The following is a 17659-nucleotide window of genomic DNA, read 5'->3' as shown; positions in this document are numbered from 1 at the left end:
TGAAATGGTACTCGATTAATTTGATCTTCGTTGGAGATAATAAAAGAAATCTTGGATACTTCAAAATGGTACTCGATTGATTAATTTGATCTCCGTTGGAAAGAAATGGACAGTTTTATTTGAACTTTGTTCCAGTTATTCAAAACTTGGATACTTTAAAATGGTAATTGATTAATTTGATCTTCATTGGAGATAAAAAAAGAAATCGATATGTTAGAAACTTGGATATTTCAAAATGGTACTGGATTAATTAATTTAATTTCCGGAGATAATAAAAGAAATCGACGTGTCAGAAATTTAGATACTTTAAAATGGTACTCGATTAATTAATTTGATCTCGAAAGAAATGGACAATTTTATTTGAACTTTGTTCCAGTTATCCAGAATTTAAAATTTTAAAATGGCACTTGATTATTCCAATTATTCAGACCTTAGATATTTTAAAATGGTACTGGATTAATTAATTTGATGTCCATTGGAAATAATAAAAGAAATGAACAGTTTTATTTGAATTTTGTTCCAGTTATTCAGAACATAAAACTTGGATACTTTAAAAAATGGTACTCAATTGTTTCAGTTATTCAAAATTTAGATACTTTAAAATTGACGCGTTTCTTTTATTATCTCCGGAACGGAAATCAAGTATCTAAATTCTGAATAACTGGAACAAAGTTCAAATAAAACTGTCCATTTCTTTCCAACGGAGATCAAATTAATTAATCGAGTACCATACTCGATTAATTAAGTTATTCAGAATTTAGATATTTTAAAATGGTACTCGATTAATTTGATCTTCGTTGGAGATAAAAAAAGAAATCGACACGTCAACTTAGATACTTTAAAATGATACTCGATTGTTCCAGTTATTCAGAATTTAAATACTTTAAAATGGTACTCGATTAATTAATTTGATCTCCATTGGAAAGAAATGGACAATTTTATTTGAACTTTGTTCCAATTATTCAGAATTTACATACTTTAAAATGATATTCGATTGTTCCAATTATTCAAAACTTAGATACTTTAAAATGGTACTCGATTAATTAATTTGATCTCCATTGGAAAGAAATGGACATTTTTATTTAAACTTTGTTCCAGTTATCCAAAACTTGGATACTTTAAAATGGTACTCGATTAATTAATTTGGTCTCCGTTGGAAATAATAAAAGAAATCGACGTGTCAGAAACTTAGATATTTCAAAATGGTACTCGATTAATTAATTTGATGTCCGTTGGAAAAAAATGGACGGAATTATTCAGAATTTAAATACTTTAATTTCCATTCTGGAGATAATAAAAGAAATCGACATATAAGAAACGCGTCAACATTAAAAATGGTACTCAAATTAATTAATTTGACTAATATCGGACTGTCGACAAACGTGCACGCATTTTGAAACAAAAATTGCGATCTTGGTGCATCGTGGAAACAGGTTCGTGAGAAGATTTGGATAGAGTCTTATACATGGATATATATCTCGCACCGTAAGGGCTAACCGCGTTGCTCGTTCCCATAATTAATCGGATCGATATAATGGGATCCGTTCGTGGCAGTTTCTCAGAGATGGATGGAATGGAGCTGGCAACCGGATCGCCCATTGTCAAGAACACCGTGGATAATCGGGAATTAAAGGAGGAAACCTTTCCTCCTCTTCTTCGATTCGTTCTCGCGATCCCTTCTCCCCGATCCCATTAATGCTTATATTCTATTTGAATATCTTCTATCTCTACAATCTATCTAAGATTTTCTTTATAATCGACTATTCACAATTTCTTCCAACGATTAATAATTAATAAAAACTGATCGATAAATCTGCCCCAACTTTTAATATAATTTTATTCGAAATTCTCTCGATCAATCGAATTTAATCTTCCCTTTTTCCTTTCACGAATTCATCCTAAAATACAGCGTTAATCAATGTACTTTCGAAACTTTCGAAACCTATTCTATTCCACGCGTTGCTTCGATTCGGTTCCACGAAATCATCGATTTTCGAACGACTAACCCGAGTTCCCGTGCTGCGTCCCGTTAGAAAACTAGAGATCCTCACCGAAATTATCTAGAAAGAGGGGGAGGGGGGCTCCTACAACGGGAATCTCCCGGTGAGAGATGCGAGGTGAGGAAAGGAAGTGGAAAAGAGGAGAAAGGTCGTCCTCTTCTACTTAATTTGCGTTACGTTATCCCGCTATACTCGGTTCCGTGTCGACTCTTGATGATTACCCTTTATTCGCCTTAATCGCCCATTCTTCTTCTATCGCGGGAAATCTTCGATCCACGAAATCGAAAATGGAATACTATAATAGATTTCGTTCGTTTTTGATACAAATTTCCTATGCAAAGCAAGGAAGGATTGAATTCCAAGGAAACGAAAGGATCCTGGAAAGATGTTCCTCTTCCGCGGCTCCCTCCTCCCACGCCAGCCTCCCCCCTCTCGTAATCACTATATTTTAGCTAGGCATCGAGCGTGGCGCTCGGCAGCCAATCGGGTGCCGGCCGGCTCTCCACTCTTCCTCCACGGTTCAGGGTCGGTCAAGGACTCGCGCCTGCATCCGCTCGCAAACAACGCTCCCCTCCGCTCTATTCCGTTAATCTATCGATGCTAATTACGATTATCGATCGTTTAACACCGTATAATTTGGCCAATTATCCAAGGTCGTTGCCGATATAACGGAAGGGTTAGATGATCGGTTCAATCTTGTTCTTCTTTTTCAACTTGGTTATTTTTAGACGCTCGATGATGGGTTTAATAAACGAGCAGAGAAGATAGTATTAGTAGATTAGTAGTTTCTTTTTGGATTCTCTATGAGACAGGATAGTAAGAGCGTGGAATTTCAGATTGTTCGTAATGACGAATAATTTAATTCCCATTTAAACATGCGATATTCGGTTATAGATTTTTATGAGAGAGGGAAAAATATTGTTAAGGGGTAATTTTATTTCTATCATCCACGTCCTTTTCCACGCAACTATCTCGAGTGTATATTCTATAGCGCGAGTGGTTTTCGTGCGCCAACGTGGTTCCGCGTTCCACCCTTTGCACGTATCGTCCCGCCTCGACTCGTCCTACCCCATTTCCATTTATCCTCCGCGTGCGTGATAAACACGGGCTTATCTCGCGTTACGGTTTCGTTACGTACGAGGCTTCGTCGTTCTCAGCTTGTCTGCTTACTTCTCGTGTTAACAAAATTCTATCTATATTATATCTTTTATGTCGAACCTTTCAAATAAAGAGCAATCAATCTATGCGTATTCGAAGGAATCGATATTCGTATATATTTATAATTGTCAATTTATTCGATTGCTATTTCAATTCTAACTCCGTTTCTACTTTTCGATAATTGGAAAAATGTACGCGGAATTGATCAAACGAATTTAAATATTAATCAAATATTGATTCAACCGAAACGAATAATAAAGAAAAAAATTCGATCGATTCGTATATTTATAATTTATCGTTTATTGCTATTTCAATTGTAATCCTTTCCTATTTTTCGATAATTGGAAAAACGTACGCGGAATTAAAAAGAAAAAAGACGATCTGAACTGATGTAAAGATTTATTTCCTTCGATATCGATTATTCTAACATTCTTTTAAATTTTAAATAAATTCCCAATAAACATTTTCTAAACGAAGGAATTAATATTCGTATATTATTATTAATTATTATTTATTGCTATTTCAATTCTAATCCTTTCCTATTTTTCGATAATTGGAAAAATGTACGCGAAATTGATCAAACGATATTAATTCAACCGAAACGAATAATAAAGAAAAAAAGACCTAAGCTGATTGTAAAGATTTATTTCTAAATTTTATTTCTTCTAAATTTTAAAATTATCACTCCTTTTGCTCTCGATTCCTAATAACTTTTTCTAAACGCGATCAAGAAACGAAGGAATCAATATTCGTATATTTATAATTATCGTTTATTGCTATTTCAATTCTAATCCTTTCCTATTTTTCGATAATTGGAAAAACGTACGCGGAATTAAAAAGAAAAAAAACGATCTAACCTGATATAAAGGTTTATTTCTTTTGACATCAAATCGATTATTCTAAATTTTAAAATTATCTCTTTTGCTCTCGATTCCAAATAACTTTTTCTAAACGCGATCAAGAAACGAAGGAATCAATATTTATAATTATTGTTTAATGCTATTTCAATTCTAATCCTTTCCTATTTTTCAATAATTAGAAAAACGTACGCGGAATTAAAAAAAGACGATCGAGCTAATGATTATTTCTAAATCTTAAAATTATCATCCCTTTAGCTGCAAACATTTTGCGTCCAAAGGCGATGTATCAAGGCCCCTGCTATTTCCGTTCACCGAGACAGGACGAATACGTAATAACACTTCCACCTCTTCCTCGATTCCTCTAACCTAACTCTCTTCTTCTTTCTTTCTCCCTTTTTTTTTTTTCCTCTCTTTCGCCGTCTCGATCTATCGGCCATTTCTCGCCAAGGTCACGGCGAGTCACACTCGGAACAGGTCTATTTATAGGCGCGAGCGGATGAGAGAGTCGTCGCGTTTGCTGGTGGCAAACGGGAACACGCAGCTTCTACGATCGAATCGATCGCCTACGAGTATCGATCAAGATATTATATATCTCTGAAATTTTCCCTAAAAGTTTCTACTTCGTCCTCCACTTTGTTAATAATGCAATCACTAATTTATCTTATCTCTACTTGCCTGCATTCGAAAGATTCGTAGATACACATTTGGTTACAGCTAATAACCTGTCCAATTATTAATTTATCTATTCGAAAGCTACTGTTAATAAAGATTCGTAGATGTAATACACATTTGGTTACAGCTAATAACCTGTCCAACTATTAATTTATCTGTTCGACTTGCATTCGAAAGCTACTACAATAAAGATTCGTAGATACAGATTTGGTTACACCTAATAACCTATGCAACTATTAATTCATCTTATTTCGACTTGCATTTTTAAGCTATTATTAATAAAGATTCGTAGTCGATGTGTATCTATTACTAATAGATATACATTTGGTTATAATAACCTGTGCAATTATTAATTCATCTTATTTCGACTTGCATTCGAAAGCTACTACTAATAAAGATTCGTAGATGTAATAGATACACATTTGGTTACAGCTAATAACTTGTCTAACCCTAATTATTAATTTATCTGTTGCGTGCATTCTACTACAATAATGATTCGTGTAATAGATACACATTTTTTGACAATTTGATCACTTGGTTACAACTAATAACCTATGCAACTATTAATTTATTTTATTTCGACTTGCATTTAAAAGCTACTACTGATAAAGATTCGTAGTCGATCTACTACTAATAGATACACATTTGGTTACAGCTAATAACCTATGCAATTATTAATTTATCTAGTTATCGACTTACATTTGAAAACTAGAAATAAAAATTCGTAGATGTAATACAGATTTGGTTACAGCTAATAACCTGTGCAACTATTAATTCATCTTATTTCGACTTGCATTCTACTACTAAAGAAAGCTAACTACTAATAAAGATTCGTAGTCGATGTGTATCTATTATTAATAGACATTTGGTTAACTAGACTAATACACATTTGGTTACAGCTAATAACCTGTCCAATTATTAATTTATCTATTCGACTTGCATTCGAAAATTACAAATAAAGATTCGTAGATGTAATGGATACACATTTGACTACAGCTAATAACCTATGCAATTATTAATTTATCTGTTCGACTTGCATTCGAAAACTACTAATAAAGATTCGTAGTCGATGTGTATCTACTACTAATAGACATTTGGTTAACTAATACACATTTGGTTACAGCTAATAACCTGTACAATTATTAATTTATCTATTCGAAAACTACTACAAATAAAGATTTGTAAATGTAATACACATTTGGCTATAGCTAATAACCTATGCAATTATTAATTTATCTATTCCACTTGCATTCGAAAACTACTACTAATAAAGATTCGTAGTCGATGTGTATCTACTGCTAATAGACATTTGGTTAATTAGATAGATTAATACACATTTGGTTATAATAATCTGTGCAATTATTAATTTATCTATTCGACTTGCATTCGAAAGCTACTATTAATAAAAATTCGTAAATGTAATAGATACACATTTGGCTACAGCTAATAACTTATGCAATTATTAATTTATCTATTCGACTCACATTCGAAAGCTACTATTAATAAAAATTCGTAAATGTAATACACATTTGGCTACAGCTAACGCAATTATTAATTTATCTGTTCGACTTGCATTCAAAAGTTACTACTAATAAAAATTCGTAAATGTAATAGATACACATTTGGCTACAGCTAATAACCTATGCAATTATTAATTTATCTATTCGACTCACATTCGAAAGCTACTATTAATAAAAATTCGTAAATGTAATACACATTTGGCTACAGCTAATGCAATTATTAATTTATCTGTTCGACTTGCATTCAAAAGCTACTATTAATAAAAATTCGTAAATGTAATAGATACACATTTGGCTACAGCTAATAACCTATGCAATTATTAATTTATCTATTTGAAAACTACTACTAATAAAAATTCATAGATGTAATAAATACACATTTGGTTACTAATACTAATTACTAATAACCTATGCAATTATTAATTTATCTTATTTCGACAGCTACTACTAATAAAAATTCATAGATGTAATAAATACACATTTGGTTACTAATACTAATTACTAATAACCTATGCAATTATTAATTTATCTTATTTCGACAGCTACTACTAATAAAAATTCATAGATGTAATAAATACACATTTGCTTACTAATACTAATTACTAATAATCTATGCAATTATTAATTTATCTATTCGACTTATACATTCTAAAGCTACTAATAAAGATTCGTAAATCTAATATATTTACGACAAATTTAATTTTCCCTAACATAATATCGATACATGATCTGAAATTACGATACTCTTCTTCTTCAAATTCTTGAAAAAAAATGAACAAAACAAAATAATCTCGGGAACGGTTCACATACCGAGGTTCCTTTTACGAGGAAGCAATCCTCGCTCGCCGGGAAAGGAATAATTCCCCGCTTTGAATCTCGATCGAGATTCAAAGCGACATTCGGCGGATAACGAATATCTACGTTACGAGGCGGAGGGATCGTTTCCCGCAAGGCGCAAACCGAGCATGAAAATCATCCTTGGCCGGAGTTTCCCCATAAATGGCGCCGTCGTAAACGGAGAGAAGAGGAGGATACCGCGCGTCTCGAGCCCTTTGCACGCGCGTCTCTCGGCCACCACCGAGGCACCCAGGAAGTCGAGCTTATCCGCGCCTCGAAAGGAGTTATCCCCCCCTCCCTCTTCCCTTCTTTTCCACGTATTAGCTCGACTCAAAGGTACCACGATGCCCTATTCTGCCGAACAATACGCCCCAACTAATACGTTTCCTATATATATATATATAAGCCTTTCGCGACGCGAAGAGAATCTCGTTATCCCTATTACGCTCTTTGCAACAGGAGAATCGGTTAAAAAGGTTCAAACGAAGCTTTTCAAGAAATCGAAAACTCGAGCAAACTTGTCTCTTGTTTCACACGGTTTGAAATAATGAATTATTAAAGTGACTAATTTTTGAAGATTGTATAAGATATAATTTCCTTGACGAATACCTCGAACAATTCCTAATGGAGAGCAGCGAGAGAGGTGAGATCGAAGGAGGCACAGGAAGCTCGAAACGGCGTTGTCGCATCCTGTGGCCGTGTGTGTGTGCTTGTCGCGGCCGAAACCGTTACTCGTTCGCGCTCTGCACCGTGATTTATAACGCGGGCCTGTAATTAGAATTACATTGAATCCCGGTTCGAAAGATGGCGGAAGCCGATCGGTCATGCGACTCCTTGTTCGATCGATAACGATAATTCATTGGACGAGTAACGTAAAGGATAATATATATGACGTATTGGACGAATATATAATAAAGTTTTTATACTAAAATTTGCTTCAAATACGTATAAATATATATAAAATAATTGTTCAGAATTTCGAATGAGAATGGAAATCGAAGATTGTACAAGATTGTTCCTTTGCCAGAAATTCGAAAACCGGGTAAGAAGCTAATTAATTATAGAACTTTCGAGATTTTCCACGGAGAAAGGGGATTAATTAAAAAACTCACCGACTTTTATCGCGCGTTTCGTTTCGCCTCGTGAAGAAGGGCAAGAAGGGAAACGCCTTCCGCCTCGTGAACTTCTTTTGACTTCTTTCGCTTCACCGTTTTCCCTTTGTCTCGCCATTTGTTTCGCGATTCTTCGTCGTATCGATAAACCACAAGCTGAGAGATCTCACGAAGGGAAAAACGTGTAACTGGGCGGTGAACGGGCGAACGACTGAATGAACTGCGCGTTTCGTATCGATGAGTCAACGTTTTGTTTTCCTCGATCGGATTAAATCTCTCTCCATATCCCTCGTGTTTACCTCGATGGTTGTGTTATTATTAAGGAATTAAGGAATTTACGTCGTTCGTTTCTATTTTTGTTTTTGTCGAACGAATAACAGTTTGAATATTCTCCACGATTAAATAATTTGTAATATTTCTATCCCGATTAATTCAAGGGAAATTTCTCGTGTTTAAGATTCATTTTTTATTTTATTTCTTTGTTCGATGATCAAGTGCAAGTTTCGAGTATTCTTTTTTCGTTGCAAATGTGTTGCTTGAATGCCTATTTCACAAGCCTGGTTAAAACTAAAAATTCTTCCATCAATTACACATCAATACTTTTTTGAAAAAAAGTAACGATTAACAAGTCTCGTTAATAACATCAGGGAATTTAGAAAGATTAAATCACATGTTCAACCAGATATTCATCGATTCTTTCTGGAACAATTCGTTGCAGAAGAGAATTGAGCTTCTGATGTTCTGAGAAAATGGCGCGAGCAGAGCGTGAAAGAAAAATGGATCTGTACGTTGGTTGATTGGTGGCGCATGATGCAGCCACAATCTCTCGAGAGATTATAGTGCAACTGCGAATAATAGCTCGGAGGGCAATGTCGTCTGGAAATCGATTACAACATGCGTAACACGCGTCCCAATCGATTTCGTCTCGCCCTCGAAAGAATCTTCCGTGAAACTCGCTTCTTTTTTCTTCTTTTTTTGATACAGATAGATTTGCAGAAATTGCGCCACAGTGACTCTGGCTTTGGATTAAAAATCTTGAAAGGAGAAGTTTTCAATGTATAAATGTTAGACCGTTTCGAGGATTAAATTTTAGAAAATTATTTCTTTCAATCAGAGGCACATCTCTTCGATTATATTCAAATTCTTTGCTCTGAACGAATTAAGATTTTTATTTGAAAATGGATAAAATTCCTCTGTTTTCGTTGAATTGTATCGATGATGTGAAAAATGATTAATTCAACAGGTTGCTTCAAACTCGAATAACTGTTTCTTTTCTTTTTAAATTTTATTCCGTAGAATATGAAGGATTCAGAAAGATGAGAATCAAACACTAAGAAAGATCAATCATTTTAACGTAAGATACTTTTGAAAATTTCTTTCAAAAATTTGTATTCGAATAAATTAACAACAATTATTAAATCTTCAGTTAAAATTCAATTCAATCTTATTAAAATTTCGAAAAAATCTCCAGTATATCTCGTTTCCAAATTTTTAGATTAATTACAATAATTTAGATAAAATTTAGTATTAGGAAGAATGATAAAAGTACAAGTGAGAATATATATTTATTATCTTCATCATCTAAAAACTTTATCAGAAAGAATAAAACTCAATTATAAATTTTTACTGAAACTGAATCATAAAGATTAAGTTTCGTTTAATAATAAATGCTAGCAAAATTAGAATCTTGAATAACAAATTCATCCAAGAATATATTTTTATTTAAACTTAATAATAAAATAAAAATAAAAGGAGTGCAAATATCCTCACATTGTACGCTCATCATACGTACATTAACTAGTTCTCCAGGTGAAAGATAAGCGAGCCTATAAACCCTTTCGAAACCCTTCTCCTCGAACGAGCAACATTCGAATCAATATTCAAAAAAGTAAAAGCCAGACCCATCATCGTTTCAAAAAAAAAAAAAAAAATAAACTCGAAGGGGAAACTCGTTGCCATTCGTCCGCGTAGTGAATCGAAAATGGCCTTCCTTCCTCCCTCCACCTTCCCTCTTTACCTTCGTTTTTACGAGCACGGTCACGCTGTTACTTTTATTCGCCAGCGTTTAATGAGTCGCTCGGCTGTGAAATACTATTTGACAATCCGCCCATTATTTTTCCCACCCTTTTCCTCTCTTCTCCCTTCGCCCAATGAACGAAGACTCCGACTCTGTTTTCCAGATCAGGATAACAGAAATCGGATCGAACACGGATCGTATCTTGCTGCTCTCTATCGGCTTCGTTCGTCAAACTTCTTTTTCTTCTTCTTCTTCTTCTTCGTTTCCGTCTCTGCAACAGAGAAAATTATTTCTGCCTCGACATCGACTCGAAGAATTCCGCCATATTGAAGTCAAGGATTCAAGTTAGGAATTGAGTATCAATTTTGAGATTTCGAAAGTTTTTTTTGTATAATATTTTTAAATAAACGAAAATCGATGGAATTTAACGTTTCTTCTCGAGTCGATAATCGAGATCTCCTCTCGCAACTCGTCCAGCCGCGGGATGGAAGTGGAGGGAAAAACAGGAGAGTGGCAGGAGAGAAAAACGGAAGAGGTGAACGGTATCTCTAGACGAGATACCGTGCCTCTTAATCCCTCGATCGTGGAAAGAAACCGATTCGTATCTGCCCGCCTCGAGATTATTCAAACGCGAAAACGAGCAACAACCTCGTCCATCCCACTTCTCAGAAGAATTTTCCTTATAAACTCTTTTGCTCTTCCATCCAAAAATATTGTCTAAATATTCAATAAACGATTCGTACGATAATTTCTTCCAATATTCGCTCGAAAGACGAAGAGAATGAAACGAGAGAATGTTCGAATTTTCACTAAGCGCGTTAACCGCAGAGGCGGAAACGTTGTGGAAACGTTGTGGACGGATAAGAAAAACCCGGGAGGGGAAAAAGGAGGGGAAGAAGAGGAAGAAAAAAAGGATGGCGTGTACGAGAGGAGGAGGAGGAGAGAGGAGGTTGGAATGGAATGAGGAAACTGGTGCTGCGGAAGGAGGAGGAAGCTCGAGACAGCTCGAGTCTCGGGTGTCACCACGTCAGGCTTGGTCCACGCGTGAGGCGTGTCGCGAGCGAGACGACACGGTTCGCGGATGTTGCGCAGTTAGCTAGGCTAGGCCTGTTGATTCCGATCGTTCGACGAGATTCCTGAAATTTGAAAAATTATTATTACTCGTGTGCGTTTAGATTATGTTCTTCTCTTTTCTTTTGTTATCTTCGTTATATTGATTATACGAATTTTATATTTAATTATTCAATTATTTATACGTCAAGTATTATTATTCGTGTATGTTGAAGTTTAGATTATGTTCTTTTCTTTCCTTTTCTTTTATTATCATTATATTGATTATATGAATTTTATATTTAATTTTATATTTAATTATATTTAATTATTCAATTATTTATTATTATATATTCAATTATTATATATTCTTTATTATATATTTATATAAGAATTTTATTATATAAGAATCTTTATTATATATTCAATTATTTATATGTCAAGTATTATTATTCATGTATATTGAAGTTTAGATTATGTTCTTTTCTTTTCTTTTCTTTTATTATCATTATATTGATTATACGAATTTTATATTTAATTTTATATTTAATTATAATTATAATTATAATATATATATATATTATTATATATTATAATTTTATATTATATTTAATTATATTTAATTATTCAATTATTTATTATTATATATTCAATTATTATATATTCTTTATTATATATTTATATAAAAATTTTATTATATAAGAATCTTTATTATATATTCAATTATTTATATGTCAAGTATTATTATTCGTGTACGTTGAAGTTTAGATTATGTTCTTTTCTCTTCTTTTATTATCATTATATTGATTTAATTATATTTAATTATTCGTTGGATCATAGAATTTTATTTATATTAATTTTACAGTTTGGCTTGTAATTATGCAATTCATACGTTTAGTATAATCAATAATAATTTTCTTTTTTAATATATTATTTTTGTAATTTTGATTTAATATCTTTCACGAGAATATTAAAAGTTGGAAGTTTAAAAGTTCAAGAAAAGTTTAAGATTGATTATAATTTGAATTATATAATTTTTCGAATTGAAACTAGTTTCAGTAATTTTCTTCGTCGTTAAATAATGGGGATTAATAATTTGAAGGAACGGAGAGAGATGGAAATCTCATAAATGGTATCTCATCGATTTCGACGAAATTGATTTTCAATCGGAGATAAAAATCAGGGATCGCGCGAGATCTTTGATCGATCGATGAGCGACGGATTTTTTTTTAATCCGACGAGCGGAGAGATTAATCGTCGCTATCGAATAGAAAATAAATCGATTAAAACGGTTTTTATTGAGGGAGGATGATGGAAAACGATGAGTGGAAATGGAAATTGTGAAACGAATGAGAGAACGAATGAAAAACGATAATTGAAAGAATCGATCCCATTACAATGAAAAACTAGAATTATTTTCTAATTTCGTACATCAATATTAGCTAATCTTTACGAAAAATATTTTCCAGTTTTATATTTTCACGTATCTAAAAAAAAATAACAATTTGTTTAATCTTGAAAATCAACTTTCTCTTATATTTAAATTTAAATTTTCTTACAAAAGTCATACGCGAATAGTAAAAAGAAAAAAGGAATTTTACCCCTTTTATTCCCTTCCTTTCCTAAGGCACGATAATTCTATAGAAACCGCCAACGCACAACTTCCGCGAGAATCAACAGGCATCATCTACAGCCGGCTACAATTTACCCAGCCAACGTTCATCCATCGCACGAACCACAATTTTATTCATTTTCTCGAGAATCCCCTTCTCCGAGAAGACACCTTTCCATATTTTTCATCATCCTCGAAACGATTCAATCTAATTAATTCGATCCTCTCTCTCGAGATTTAAAATTACACGAGTGCAATATTTCTCCAAAATGAAAAATGTCTCCAAGTTTTACGATAGTTCTTTCAGAACACGTGACATTAAAGATTTTGCGCGCACACACGATTCACGAGGAACGATTAGGGGGCCCCGTAAGCCGGCAATTTTCCTCGCCACTTTCAACCGATAACGGAACACATAATCACTGGAACGTAGTTCAACGTAGCTTTTTTGGGGTCCTCTTAGCTATCGTCCTAATCGTTGAACAAAGAAGCTTCGATTATTATTATATTTAAATGATTAGAAATTCAATTTATTGTAATATTTATTGGTGTAAATTTAACCTTTTTTCCACAATATTTTAAGAAGCTTCGATTATTATATTTAAATGATTAAAAATTCAATTTATTGTAATATTTATTGGTGTAAATTTAACCTTTTTTCCACAATATTTTAAGAAGCTTCGATTATTATTATATTTAAATGATTAGAAATTCAATTTGTTGTAATATTTATTGGTGTAAATTTAACCCTTTTTCCACAACATTTTTTATGTTGTTTAATATTATTGTTGAAACTCAATCTCATCTATTTTTTAATAAGGAGGAGGAGGTCGTGTCTACTATCTTTTCTTGATTCGAGCCATTTCATCCACCTTTATTCGACTTAATTTCACGGTGACGCGGCAAGACAATTTTCTTTTTCTTAAAGTTTCGTCAGGTGGTCAGAGAGAATTAGTCAAGGGAAAGAGATTTGAGTAAAATGTTGTTCGAGTTATATTTGGAATTCAGGATTGAAGAGAAAAATCGTAAGGATAATCGTATTATGATTTGCTAGGAAGTAAGAAAAAGTAAGCAACGAATTTAATTGTATCACTTGATGAGTGAAGTGTACGATTTTTTAATTGAACGATTAAGATAATTTTATTTATCGAGCGAGGAGAAGAAAAATTTTTAATTTCGCAAGAAAAGGAAAGAAAAGAAAATTACGAGAAAGCGAGAACACGTTTTATTTATCCCCTCGATTCGAAAGAGAGTTAATAACTCTTCCTTCCTGTTAACAGTTTCCTTTATTACGGATAAAATTTATACCGCTATCGTATTACCATCCGCGATACATAATCTTTTCGAAGAGATTAGACGCGTAATAAATAATATAAGCGAAGTTGAATTTAAGTAGAAACTTCCTTATATCTGATGCGAAACGTTTAACTTAATATCTACCTTCTAACTCCGTCTCTCTATTTTCGTTTAATCATCGAAAAGTGATCTAATAATAAATCTGAAAACTCTCTCGAGTTATGCAATTGAAACGAAGTTGAATAATTCGAAGAAACTCGAATCGAATTAATTTACTTCTTTTTCTCTCGATCGTTCGAGAACTCGAATCAATTATTATATATAGGACACGTGTGCGTGTATAAAGATATTCCTTTTACTTGTTTCAACGTATATCTCTATTTATGCAGCATTCATGAATCTAATTTATTTTTTCTACGCTTAATACAATTATTCTTGTTATCGAATGAAAAAAATAGAAAGAAACGCGTAACGATATTATCTTTTATTTGCAAAGAAAAATGGAGAAAATTTCTTTCCTTTCTTACAAAAATTATTACGTTTCTTCAAATACTTTACCAAAATCGAATGTAATTCTAATTATTTTATAAAAAGTATACAAAGAAAAAGAAAACCTATCCATTTTGAAGAGAACACAACAGCAAAAATGAAACTAAACTTTTATCTTGTATCAGCCTCTTATTATAACTTTAAAACATGGTTCATTAACCACGCTTAAGTTAATCACAATTTAATATCGATTCTCACGCTTGAAGAAACAAACTGAATCTTCGTTGATCGAAAAGAATATCGAGATTCGAGATCTATCTTTCTCCCTTCCCTTCCCTTTCCTTCCTGTTTCCAGGAATAGATTTGGAGAAACTATAACATATTTTCTCTCATCGCGAGATAATTCTCGATTACGGGATACACACGAATGGCGGAATCGAGGGAGAGGTTCGCCGACTCGGCACCGCTCGTCAGCCCGTTCAAGGTCGCCCAAGGTCGTTCGACAGGAGCAAGGACCTTGGGGTTATGGAAACACTCGACGGCAAACTGGTCTCCCCCCTCGCGCGCATACACGCTCGATTCGAAAAGAAAAGGAGAGTAAAAATCTGTTGTCTCTCCCTTCCTTCCCTTTCTCGATAATGAAAGAACAGAAACGAGAAGTTCGAAGCTTTATTCCATTTGAAAATTTCAGATAAAATCTGAAGTAGATTTTACAATGAAAAATTTCGTCCTATCTCTTTTATTTTTCTTCTATTTTTATCTAACGAAATAGACGGAGAAGAGGAGGAATGGAAAAAGAAATTCCTTCTTTCAATCTCGTGACGGATGACGCCTGTCGATGGTTAACTACTCCACGGTTTACAGAAGTATGGAGAAATTGGCAAAGAAAGAAGCGTACTACGGTTGCGAAGTACGGTTACTTTAATAGGCTGGCGCTTCCAAGACACCTCGTCGCCTTCCACACTTCCTCTTCTCATCGTCCCGTTCTCAACGATTCTTTCCCTCCCACAGAAGTTAGAAGAATTAATCTCGAAGTAATTCGACTCATTTTCATCCGAAAAGAAATTAATTAACTCGATCGCTTTCGATTAATAATCTCATCTCCATCCTCTCTTCCACCTCCAACGCTTCCTCAAGTTTGCTCGAGCGCTTTGCATCCTGGCTCGGGTTTCTTAGTAACAATAAAACAGCCGATCCTCTTACATATTATCGAGGCCCTGTTCACGCACGAACGGCCGCCGTAAGAAGCGCGAAAGAAAATCGCGCGAGGATCGGAATCCGGTCCCGTGTCACGCTCCACGCGGTGTATCGGTCCGCGTTATTAGAGGCCTTCCCCTCCTCGACTATTTTTTCCGCCTTGTATATTATACTGTCCTCCTCCTCCTTCTTCTCTTCTCTTCTCTGTGACCGCGGTCGACGAATCGTTACGCAGCCGGAAGGACGATGAAATAACCTGATTCGACGATTTGTTATCGGTCGTGGAATTATTTTTCCTCCGAGGAGGAAGTCCACGGAGTGTGTAACGGTAGTGTGGCTTTTACTGTGTATATGTGTGTATAGTTAGAACGTGGATGGTTTTTTATTTGCTATTATTTATTATCGTATAGATTGAATTTCCTTTTTAACCGTGGAGACGTAAAGTGAAAGATGGAAATTAATTTTAATGTGTTAATTGGAAGGGATGTAGTTGTGAGGAGAATTTTTTTTTTTGGCTCTTCTACGGGATATGATAATAATTGGGTGGGATCAAGGATGTGTTTTTATTATTATGGTTGTTATTATAGCGGATTGTTGTAATAATATTTCTTTTAGATCGATTAAATTAAGACACGTATATTTTCTTTTCTTCTTTTCCAACGTCGATGATTATCGTGTTTTAATTCTTCATGAACGCGTGTAACTAATGATGATGTTAGATTTTATTCGTTCAAGATTTCCTTTTTGAAATATTGCATCAAGAGTTCCCTTTTTTTGAAAGCCTTGATCAACAAAAATTTTAGAAAAATCTTCAAAACAAATTAGAATTTATAGAAAGATATAACAATTAAGATATTTTCTTTTCTTTTCTTTTCTTCTTTCTTGAATGCTTATCATAAACGCGTGTAACTAATGATGATGTCAGACTTTATCCATTTAAGATTTCCTTTTTAAAATATTATATCAAGAGTTCCCTTTTTTTGAAAGTCTTGATCAACAAAAATTTTACAAAAATCTTTTGTAATCTTTAAATCGAATTAGAATTTATAGAAAGATATAACAATTAAGATATTTTCTTTTCTTCTTTTCTTCTTTCTTGAACGTCAATGCTTAAACACGTGTAACTAATGATGATGTTAAACTTGGACTATTGCAACTATAGTTTTAATATCCATTCAAGATTTCCTTTTTGAAATATTGCATTAAGAGTTCATAAACGCGTGTAACTAATGATGATGTAAGACTTTAGACTTGGACTATTGCTATAACTATAGTTTTAATATCCATTCCTTTTTGAAATATTACATTAAGAGTTTCCTTTTTTGAAAGTTTTCATTAACAAAAATCTCTGTATTCTTTGAAACAAATTAGAATTTATAGAAAGATATAACAATTAAGATATATATATTTTCTTTTCTTCTTTTCTTTTTTCTTGAACGTCAATGCTCATCATAAATGCATGTAACTAATGATGATGTCAGATTATTTATTATATCTTAGACTATTGCAATTATAGTTTTAATATCTATTCAAAATTTCTTTCAATCTTGATCAACAAAAATTTTACAAAAATCTCTGTATTCTTTAAAAAAAGAATTAGAATTAGAATTTATAGAAAGATATAACAATTAAGATATGTATATTTTCTTTTCTTCTTTTCTTCTTTTTAATGCTTATCATGAGGTTTTAATTTTTCATAAACGCGTGTAACTAATGATAATGTCAGACTTTATTCATTTAAGATTTCCTTTTTGAAATATTACATTAAAAGTTCCCTTTTTCTCGACCAACAAAAATCTCTGTAATCCTTAAAACAAATTAGAATTTCAAAAGATGTAA

This window comes from Apis mellifera, linkage group LG3 (assembly GCF_003254395.2).
Source record: "Apis mellifera strain DH4 linkage group LG3, Amel_HAv3.1, whole genome shotgun sequence".
Lineage (NCBI taxonomy): Eukaryota > Metazoa > Arthropoda > Insecta > Hymenoptera > Apidae > Apis > Apis mellifera.
Note: the sequence above shows the minus strand (reverse complement) of the source record.